At 40.8% G+C, this 10,902-nt stretch overlaps 1 protein-coding gene across 4 annotated transcripts in view; it reads left to right on the top strand.

Moving 5' to 3' along the window:
- The first annotated feature begins 6,601 nt into the window (after window positions 1–6,601).
- Window positions 6,602–10,902, top strand: part of LOC128689359 (secretin receptor) — a 270,899-nt gene continuing 266,598 nt past the window's right edge. For all 4 annotated transcript variants that reach the window (XM_070086167.1, XM_053777542.2, XM_053777541.2 and 1 more), the window contains exon 1: window positions 6,602–6,765. The gene's annotated coding sequence lies outside the window, so the exon portion shown is untranslated. The remainder of the gene's footprint in view (window positions 6,766–10,902) is intronic.

Here is a 10,902-nt window from a genome sequence, read left to right as displayed (position 1 = left end):
TAAACCCACATCACAAGTTTACCTATAATTTCTATAAATTTGGTTTCTGTTAATATTTTTGTAGAGTAGATAACGCTGAGGCAGAAAACTTAATGCTGCAACTTCCGCTCTTCCCAACAGTTCCCTTGATTATCAAACGGAAGAAAGATAACAGAGGATAACAGAGGATAACAGAGGATAACAGAGGATAACAGAGGATAACAGAGGATAAATTAGAACATAGACACATCTAAATGAAGATCAGATTTGTCGTAGCCTCTTGAATTTAACCCCTGGCTAGCCTCTCCTGAAACTAGCAGAAGGTGAAGCCAATGGGATTTTAACCCCTGGCTAGCCTCTCCTGAAACTAGCAGACCAATAGTAGAAACGTCAGCAGCTACGACAAAGGCAGCAACAATAAGAGACACAACAACAGTAGATACAGCAGCAACTAAAACAACAACAGCAGCAGAAACACAGGAGAAACAGCAGCAGTAAGAAACAGCAGCAGCAAAACTGGAAACAACAGCGGCGGCAACAACAGTAGAAGCAGCTAGTAAAAGCAGCAACACTGGAAGCAGCAGCATCAACAGTAGGAGCAGCTAGTAAAAGCAGCAACACTGGCAGCAGCATCAACAGTAGAAGCAGCTAGTCAGCAACACTGGAAGCAGCAGCATCAACAGTAGAAGCAGCTAGTAAAAGCAGCAACACTGGAAGCAGCAGCATCAACAGTAGGAGAAACAGCAGGGGAGCTGGAGGAGGAGGAGGTTGATGATACACAAAGAACTCGTCAACTGACTGAGGTAAACAAAGCCGTCCAGCTGATTTTCGAGGGACGCGGCTCTGTTCCTGACGACTCTTTGGGGGCTCTCAGTGAAAGGCTTTTGATCCGACGAACTGGATCTACTCTCCCCTTTCTTGAATCAAAACTTTTGTCGCTGATGTTAATAATAATAATAATAATAATAATAATAATAATAATAATAATAATAATAATAATAATGAGACGAAAGTAATAATAATAATAATAATAATAATAATAATAATAATAATAATACTCTGGTGCTAAGAGGAGAAAATTTAATTCACCCTAAAATAAAAAGAAAACCAGTAGAGTTATACATGTATTTTACGAGTTTAAAACAAAATAAAATAAAATTAAATATATGGAGGCTTTCATGTTAACAAAATCCGTTCGTAAAATTGACAACGTTTTTAAAAAGAAAACACAAGGGAAGTCTTCTCAAAAATAATACTATATCGCCATCTTTTATTTTTCGGAATACTTAGGTATATATATTTAAAAAATAGCGAACTAATACCAATCTTATTGAAAAATATCGGTGTCAGGCTTTTGTTTTTTGGCAAGGTTTTAGGTCCCTGGAAGATGAGGGAAGGAAGAGAGTGGAGGAGAGGGAATGGGAAGGAAAAGAAGGAAAGGGAAGTAGGAGGAATAGGGGAAAATGGTGCGAGCGATAAAGAAGGGGAAGGGGAATGAAGTTCAGGATTTAAAATAGGGAAGGAGGGAGAAGGTATCCGGTAGTAAGAAAAGGAGAGAGAAAAGGAAATGGAAAGAAGACAAGTGAGAGGGTACGAGAATAAGTAATCTTTTTCCTTTACATATTTTGTGACCCAGCTCACATATATCGTGCCACTCCCTCCACTATTAACTGGTAAGGACGTTCTTGTGTCAAGTTATGCGTGTGTAGTGACTGTATCAACTTAAATAACATGGGTTGTATTTTATGCCTCATCTTAGACTCTGCTTTCAAGATATTGAACAGCAACAGCACCACAGGGAAATAATATCTTAAGAGGAGGTGTGTGTATACAGTCAGCAAGGTTGTACCGTAAGCTTCACCATTCATGGTGGTATTGGAGGTGTTGGGTTTAATGACTCTTACATGTGGCTGGCTCATCTGGCATTACACGCGTGCTGGTTTCACACACACACACACACACACACACACACACACACACACACACACACACACACACATATATATATATATATATATATATATATATATATATATATATATATGTATATATATATATATATATATATATATATATTATATATAATTATATATTTTTTTTTATTTTTTTATTATCACACCGGCCGATTCCCACCAAGGCAGGGTGGCCCGAAAAAGAAAAACTTTCACCATCATTCACTCCATCACTGTCTTGCCAGAAGTGTGCTTTACACTACAGTTTTTAAACTGCAACATTAACACCCCTCCTTCAGAGTGCAGGCACTGTACTTCCCATCTCCAGGACTCAAGTCCGGCCTGCCGGTTTCCCTGAATCCCTTCATAAATGTTACTTTGCTCACACTCCAACAGCACGTCAAGTATTAAAAACCATTTGTCTCCATTCACTCCTATCAAACACGCTCACGCATGCCTGCTGGAAGTCCAAGCCCCTCGCACACAAAACCTCCTTTACCCCCTCCCTCCAACCCTTCCTAGGCCGACCCCTACCCCGCCTTCCTTCCACTACAGACTGATACACTCTTGAAGTCATTCTGTTTCGCTCCATTCTCTCTACATGTCCGAACCACCTCAACAACCCTTCCTCAGCCCTCTGGACAACAGTTTTGGTAATCCCGCACCTCCTCCTAACTTCCAAACTACGAATTCTCTGCATTATATTCACACCACACATTGCCCTCAGACATGACATCTCCACTGCCTCCAGCCTTCTCCTCGCTGCAACATTCATCACCCACGCTTCACACCCATATAAGAGCGTTGGTAAAACTATACTCTCATACATTCCCCTCTTTGCCTCCAAGGACAAAGTTCTTTGTCTCCACAGACTCCTAAGTGCACCACTCACTCTTTTTCCCTCATCAATTCTATGATTCACCTCATCTTTCATAGACCCATCCGCTGACACGTCCACTCCCAAATATCTGAATACGTTCACCTCCTCCATACTCTCTCCCTCCAATCTGATATTCAATCTTTCATCACCTAATCTTTTTGTTATCCTCATAACCTTACTCTTTCCTGTATTCACCTTTAATTTTCTTCTTTTGCACACCCTACCAAATTCATCCACCAATCTCTGCAACTTCTCTTCAGAATCTCCCAAGAGCACAGTGTCATCAGCAAAGAGCAGCTGTGACAACTCCCACTTTGTGTGTGATTCTTTATCTTTTAACTCCACGCCTCTTGCCAAGACCCTCGCATTTACTTCTCTTACAACCCCATCTATAAATATATTAAACAACCAAGGTGACATCACACATCCTTGTCTAAGGCCTACTTTTACTGGGAAAAAATTTCCCTCTTTCCTGCATACTCTAACTTGAGCCTCACTATCCTCGTAAAAACTCTTCACTGCTTTCAGTAACCTACCTCCTACACCATACACTTGCAACATCTGCCACATTGCCCCCCTATCCACCCTGTCATACGCCTTTTCCAAATCCATAAATGCCACAAAGACCTCTTTAGCCTTATCTAAATACTGTTCACTTATATGTTTCACTGTAAACACCTGGTCCACACACCCCCTACCTTTCCTAAAGCCTCCTTGTTCATCTGCTATCCTATTCTCCGTCTTACTCTTAATTCTTTCAATTATAACTCTACCATACACTTTACCAGGTACACTCAACAGACTTATCCCCCTATAATTTTTGCACTCTCTTTTATCCCCTTTGCCTTTATACAAAGGAACTATGCATGCTCTCTGCCAATCCCTAGGTACCTTACCCTCTTCCATACATTTATTAAATAATTGCACCAACCACTCCAAAACTATATCCCCACCTGCTTTTAACATTTCTATCTTTATCCCATCAATCCCGGCTGCCTTACCCCCTTTCATTTTACCTACTGCCTCACGAACTTCCCCCACACTCACAACTGGCTCTTCCTCACTCCTACAAGATGTTATTCCTCCTTGCCCTATACACGAAATCACAGCTTCCCTATCTTCATCAACATTTAACAATTTCTCAAAATATTCCTTCCATCTTCCCAATACCTCTAACTCTCCATTTAATAACTCTCCTCTCCTATTTTTAACTGACAAATCCATTTGTTCTCTAGGCTTTCTTAACTTGTTAATCTCACTCCAAAACTTTTTCTTATTTTCAACAAAATTTGTTGATAACATCTCACCCACTCTCTCATTTGCTCTCTTTTTACATTGCTTCACCACTCTCTTAACTTCTCTCTTTTTCTCCATATACTCTTCCCTCCTTGCATCACTTCTACTTTGTAAAAACTTCTCATATGCTAACTTTTTCTCCCTTACTACTCTCTTTACATCATCATTCCACCAATCGCTCCTCTTCCCTCCTGCACCCACTTTCCTGTAACCACAAACTTCTGCTGAACACTCTAACACTACATTTTTAAACCTACCCCATACCTCTTCGACCCCATTGCCTATGCTCTCATTAGCCCATCTATCCTCCAATAGCTGTTTATATCTTACCCTAACTGCCTCCTCTTTTAGTTTATAAACCTTCACCTCTCTCTTCCCTGATGCTTCTATTCTCCTTGTATCCCATCTACCTTTTACTCTCAGTGTAGCTACAACTAGAAAGTGATCTGATATATCTGTGGCCCCTCTATAAACATGTACATCCTGAAGTCTACTCAACAGTCTTTTATCTACCAATACATAATCCAACAAACTACTGTCATTTCGCCCTACATCATATCGTGTATACTTATTTATCCTCTTTTTCTTAAAATATGTATTACCTATAACTAAACCCCTTTCTATACAAAGTTCAATCAAAGGGCTCCCATTATCATTTACACCTGGCACCCCAAACTTACCTACCCCACCCTCTCTAAAAGTTTCTCCTACTTTAGCATTCAAGTCCCCTACCACAATTACTCTCTCACTTGGTTCAAAGGCTCCTATACATTCACTTAACATCTCCCAAAATCTCTCTCTCTCCTCTGCATTCCTCTCTTCTCCAGGTGCATACACGCTTATTATGACCCACTTCTCGCATCCAACCTTTACTTTAATCCACATAATTCTTGAATTTACACATTCATATTCTCTTTTCTCCTTCCATAACTGATCATTTAACATTACTGCTACCCCTTCCTTTGCTCTAACTCTCTCAGATACTCCAGATTTAATCCCATTTATTTCCCCCCACTGAAACTCTCCTACCCCCTTCAGCTTTGTTTCACTTAGGGCCAGGACATCCAACTTCTTTTCATTCATAACATCAGCAATCATCTGTTTCTTGTCATCCGCACTACATCCACGCACATTTAAGCAACCCAGTTTTATAAAGTTTTTCTTCTTCTCTTTTTTAGTAATTGTATACAGGAGAAGGGGTTACTAGCCCATTGCTCCCGGCATTTTAGTCGCCTCATACGACACGCATGGCTTACGGAGGAAAGATTCTTTTCCACTTCCCCATGGACAATAGAAGAAATAAAAAAGAACAAGAGCTATTTAGAAAAAGGAGAAAAACCTAGATGTATGTATATATATATATGCATGTGCGTGTCTGTGAAGTGTGACCAAAGTGTAAGTAGGAGTAGCAAGATATCCCTGTTATCTTAGCGTGTTTATGAGACAGAAAAAGAAACCAGCAATCCTACCATCATGCAAAAGAGTTACAGGTTTTTGTTTCACAGTCATCTGGCAGGACGGTAGTACTTCCCTGGGTGGTTGCTGTCTACCAACCTACTACCTATATATATATATATATATATATATATATATATATATCTATATATATATATATATATATATATATATATATATATATATATATATATATATATATATATATATATATGTATGTATATATATATATATATATATGTATATATATATATATATATATCTTGCGAGATAGATAAAATTGGTCAATTAGCAAGAACTTATTTAGAATTAAGTCCTTTCTAAAATTTTCTCTAATACTTTTAAAGATATAATTTTTTCACTTATGTTAATATAAAAATTAATAATTTTGCACCAGAAGAACCTTAGAAATCCAACTAGATTTTAGATAAGTTTACAATAATTTAATAATAAACAAACACAATTAAATATATTTTTTCGTTAGGTTCATAATGATTTTTGTGAAATTATTGCATACACAGACTTTCGCTTGCCTTTTTCGGCAAGAAGAGCGTCGCTATTTAAGCCAAAATCGCAAGCTTTACCTATTCAGCATGACATATATGAATAGTAGTTATCTCGATTTCTTTATTGGCACCTAACTAATCCACCTAAGTAAATTGTAACATTAGAATGTTGTTGTTGTGTTATGTATTGTGTTCTATAATTCTGTTTCAAACAATTTTCATTGTACGCATTATTCCATTTATTGTCTGTTAAAATTAGTTAAATTGGGCTAACTGGCTGTACCGTAAACAAACCAGACCTGATCTAAATAACTTATGAGGAGAAACAAGCTTAAGCAAATTCATAAGCAGATTACTCTGGCTTGACGAGAACAGGCTGTTAGTTGAAGGGTCGGCAGTACATGGAGATGGCTGTAGGCAGTAACATCGTCTTTAATGCCATCTGTTATTGCGAGGGAGAACTATTCTCTCAGAGGTGTTGGGGCATTGTTGCCTGCACTTTCACGTGTGTGTGTGTGTGTGTGTGTTGTCTCGTTGCCACAAATATCTGGTGGTGTTGTGGTGCTCCTTCCAGTAATGAGAGTTGTGGTACTGCTCTTATTTTCCTTGGCATGGAAAAGGGAAATGTAGTGTATTTGTGTAGTGTCAAGTGTTACCGGGATTCCAGGGTTTATAATGGAGGTGTGTGCTGTTAATTGTAAGTGTTGTATCCGTGTTGTTATTAGTTATCATTGATCATTATTTGTGGCTTAGAGGAGAGAGATGAGACGGGAGGGGGGGGGGAACTCTGATGATCATCATCATGAGTAATAATGATGGTGAGTAATAATAATAAAGATTATAATATTTGATAGAATATATAACGATATAATATGATATATAACAGAATATATTTTGATATGAGGAAAAGTCGGTTAATGTGGTTTAAACTTATCGACTACACAAAGGTCATTAAGGCTGCTTGTAAACTGGTTCACCACTAGTCAAGAATACCTGAATAAACCTCTCCAGGTATATATATTCACTTGTTTATTGTACACGAGAGAGAGAGAGAGAGAGAGAGAGAGAGAGAGAGAGAGAGAGAGAGAGGGAGGGGAGGGGAGGAGAGGGAGGGAGGAGGGAGGGGAGGGGGAGGGAGGGGAGGAGGGGAGAGGGGGAGGGGAGAGAGGGAGGGGGAGAGAGAGAGAGAGAGAGAGAGAGAGAGAGGAGAGAGGGGAGGGAGAGGGAGAGGAGAGGGAGGGAAGAGGGGAGGGGAGAGGGGAGGGGGGAGGAGGGGAGGGGAGGGAGGGAGGGGGAGGGAGGGAGGGAGGGAGGAGGGGAGGAGGAGGGAGGGAGGGAGGGAGGGAGGGAGGGAGGGAGGGAGGGGAGGAGGGAGAGGGAGGGAGGGAGGGAGGGAGGGAGGGAGGAGGAGGGAGGAGGGAGGGAGGGAGGGAGGGAGGAGGGAGGGAGGGAGGGAGGGAGAGGGAGGGGAGGGAGGGAGGGAGGGAGGGAGGGAGGTAGGTAGGGAGGTAGGTAGGGAGGTAGGTAGGGAGGTAGGTAGGGAGGTAGGTAGGGAGGTAGGTAGGTAGGTACAATCTACATAAACGACATAGATGAGGGAATAAATAGCGACATAAGTAAATTTGCTGATGCCACCAAAATAGGCCGTCTGATTCATTCTAATGAGGACACTAGAGCACTCCAGGATGATTTGAATAGACTGATGCAATGGTTGGAGAAGTGGCAGATGCGGTTTAATATTGACAAATGCAAAGTTCTAAATGTTGGACAGTTAAATAACCATGCCACATATAAACTAAATAATGTAGATCTTAGTACTACTGATTGCGAAAAGGATTTAGGAGTTCTGGTTAGCAGTAATCTAAAACCAAGACAACAGTGCATTAGTGTTCGCAATAAAGCTAACAGAATTCTTGGCTTCATATTAAGAAGTCCTCAGGTTGTTCTTCAACTCTATATATCCTTGGTTAGGCCTCGTTTAGACTATGCTGCTCAGTTCTGGTCACCGTATTACAGAATGGATATAAATGCTCTGGAAAACGTACAAAGGAGAATGACAAAGATGATCCCATGTCTCAGAAATCTTCCCTACGAGGATAGACTGAGGGCCCTGAATCTGCACTCTCTAGAAAAGCGTAGAATTAGGGGGGATATGATTGAGGTGTATAAATGGAAAACAGGAATTAATAAAGGGGATGTAAATAACGTGCTAAAAATATCTAACATAGACAGGACTCGCAGCAATGGCTTTAAATTGGAAAATTCAGATTCAGGAAGGATATAGGAAAGCACTGGTTTGGTAAAAGTTGTGGATGAGTGGAACAAACTCCCAAGTACCGTCATAGAAGCTAAGACGTTGTATAGTTTTAAAAATAGGTTGGATAAATGCATGAGTGGATGTGGGTGGGTGTGAGTTGGACCTGACTAGCTTGTGCTACTAGGTCGGAAGCCAGGCTTCTCCCTGAAGTGACGTGTCTGACTTCACTAGGTCAAGGCGTTAGATTAAGCCGGTGGGAGAATTGGACCTGCCTCGCATAGGCCAGTAGGCCTGTTGCAGTGTTCCTTCTTTGTTCTTAAAATATATACACCGAGAGGTAGGTGTACGTGTGTGTGTACGTGTGTGTGTACGTGTGTGTGTGTGTGTGTACGTGTACGCTAAGAGTTGAATTACACCTCAGCCTTAGGCAGTAAAATATTGACTGGTGAGCACGCGACTTTAGGCCTTAATAACACTCGTGTAGTCGATAGGCTTGTAACCTCCATTTAGTCAACCAGTGAATATTTATATTGTTATTTAGGGTTGGAATGTGTTAGTTATTTAAGGTCAGTATCCAGGGTCAATATAGCACAGTATATCATCACGCACTGAAGGAAAATATAAAAAACCCTCTCTCTCTTTTTTTCTCCCTTTCTCACTTTCTTTTTTTCCTTTCTCCTTTTCTTCCCCTTTCTAATATATATATTTATTTATATATAATTATATTCTCTTTATCTCTCTTGGTATCTCTGTACCTCTTTGTATCTTTTTGTACCTGTCTCATTTTACCTGTATCTGTATTTCTCTCTCTCTCTCTCTCTCTCTCTCTCTCTCTCTCTCTCTCTCTCTCTCTGATACACAAACAATGGAGGTGATATACACAATACTTCAGAGGTATATTAATCCCTCCCGTTGAGATCAATCCTGGGAGACAGCGTCAGGCTGTGAGGAGTCCATGACAACCTCCTTTCCCTAAACCCTCAGGGGCTTCTGTCACTAGATTCCCTCCTCCTCTCAGACAACCTTCAAAGGGAGAGGAAGGGGGATACCATTATGCTGGTGAAGGGCACTTGGTCATTGAAGTTAGGGAGGGATATCCCCCTTCTCCTTTTATTAAACCAAATTACCCCCCACTTTCTAATGGTTTTGCATGGCTCTACGGGTTTAGCACTATCATATACTCCGCCAAACGAGCCTGGCCCATGGCCGGGCTCCGGAAGTCTAAAGACACTCTGAACTTGTCCAAGGTATATTAGAGGTTAAGGTATGTCACTCCAACAGGCTCACTTTCAGCGCAGAGTATCTTTTTGGGCGATGTCTGACCCATACGGGTTTAGTGATTGTGAATTTAATGAAAATGACAAAAATGTGATTGACAATATGCCGTAGGGAGGTTGTGCGCGAGGCATCGGTCTCCGCATTGCCAGATAATAGTGTATTAGTGTTAGTTGCCAGGAGAAAGCACTAGAAAGCTAGGCAATATAAATTCTTGGACAGAATTGTTAGAAAAGTGTTGGTGTGGAGGATATGTTCTGGAACAACATTGTATTAGTGTGTTGGTGTGGAGGGTGTGTTCTGGAACATTATATTAGTATGTTTGTGTGGATGGTGTGTTCTGGAACAACATTATGTTGGTGTGGATGGTGTGTTCTGGAACAAGTTCGTGTTGGTGTGGATGGTGTGTTCTGGAACATTATATTAGTATGTTGGTGTGGATGGTGTGTTCTGGAACATTATATTAGTATGTTGGTGTGGATGGTGTGTTCTGGAACAACATCGTGTTGGTGTGGATGGTGTGTTCTGGAACATATTAGTATGTTGGTGTGGATGGTGTGTTCTGGAACAACATCGTGTTGGTGTGGATGGTGTGTTTTGGAACAACATTTAGTGTGTTGGTTTGACTCGTGTTCCAGGCAGCTCTGTAGCTACCATTTATCGTACAACCATCTTTAACGTCTGGTTACCAGCGAATTAGACCACATCATTGTCGCATTTGTTTCTGCCGCCACTTTTACTCTGCTAAATATTGCCGGGTTAATATATGTAAATTTTAGTTCGTGTTAATGTAAATTGAAGGATACTGAAGACTGGTAAAGTGCAGTAGACTAAAGCGGACACATTAAGTGTCCGTGGTTCGATCCCCTTACGCCTGTTGTCCCTGTTCACCTATCATTAGGTAGGTACCTGGGTGTTAGTCGACTGGTGTGGGTTGCATCCTGGGAGATAAAACTGAAGGACCACAATGGAAATAAGACGGTCTTCGATAACACCGACTTTCTTGGCTTATCCTGAGTGGCTAACCCTCCGAGTTAAAAATCCCAACAAATTTCATGTCATAACATTGACACAAAGACCTGTTGTGATATACTTGGCTACTCTTTCCGGCTTCAGCTGGCGCAGGACATACATTTTTTTCCTTACCAGTTGTACTTAACTGCGTGTGGTTGAGGGGGTCGAGTCACGGCTCCTGGGAACATGGTAAAAGCAGCAAGTTCTAGGTGTGTCTTGTTTTGTTAAACTGTTGGTACACATTGTGTAACGGATGAGGAAGAACCTGATAATATATTAAGCTCTTTC

This window comes from Cherax quadricarinatus, chromosome 18 (assembly GCF_038502225.1).
Source record: "Cherax quadricarinatus isolate ZL_2023a chromosome 18, ASM3850222v1, whole genome shotgun sequence".
In the NCBI taxonomy this organism is placed as follows: Eukaryota; Metazoa; Arthropoda; class Malacostraca; order Decapoda; family Parastacidae; genus Cherax; species Cherax quadricarinatus.
Note: the sequence above shows the minus strand (reverse complement) of the source record. Positions and strands in the feature narration are given on the sequence as shown.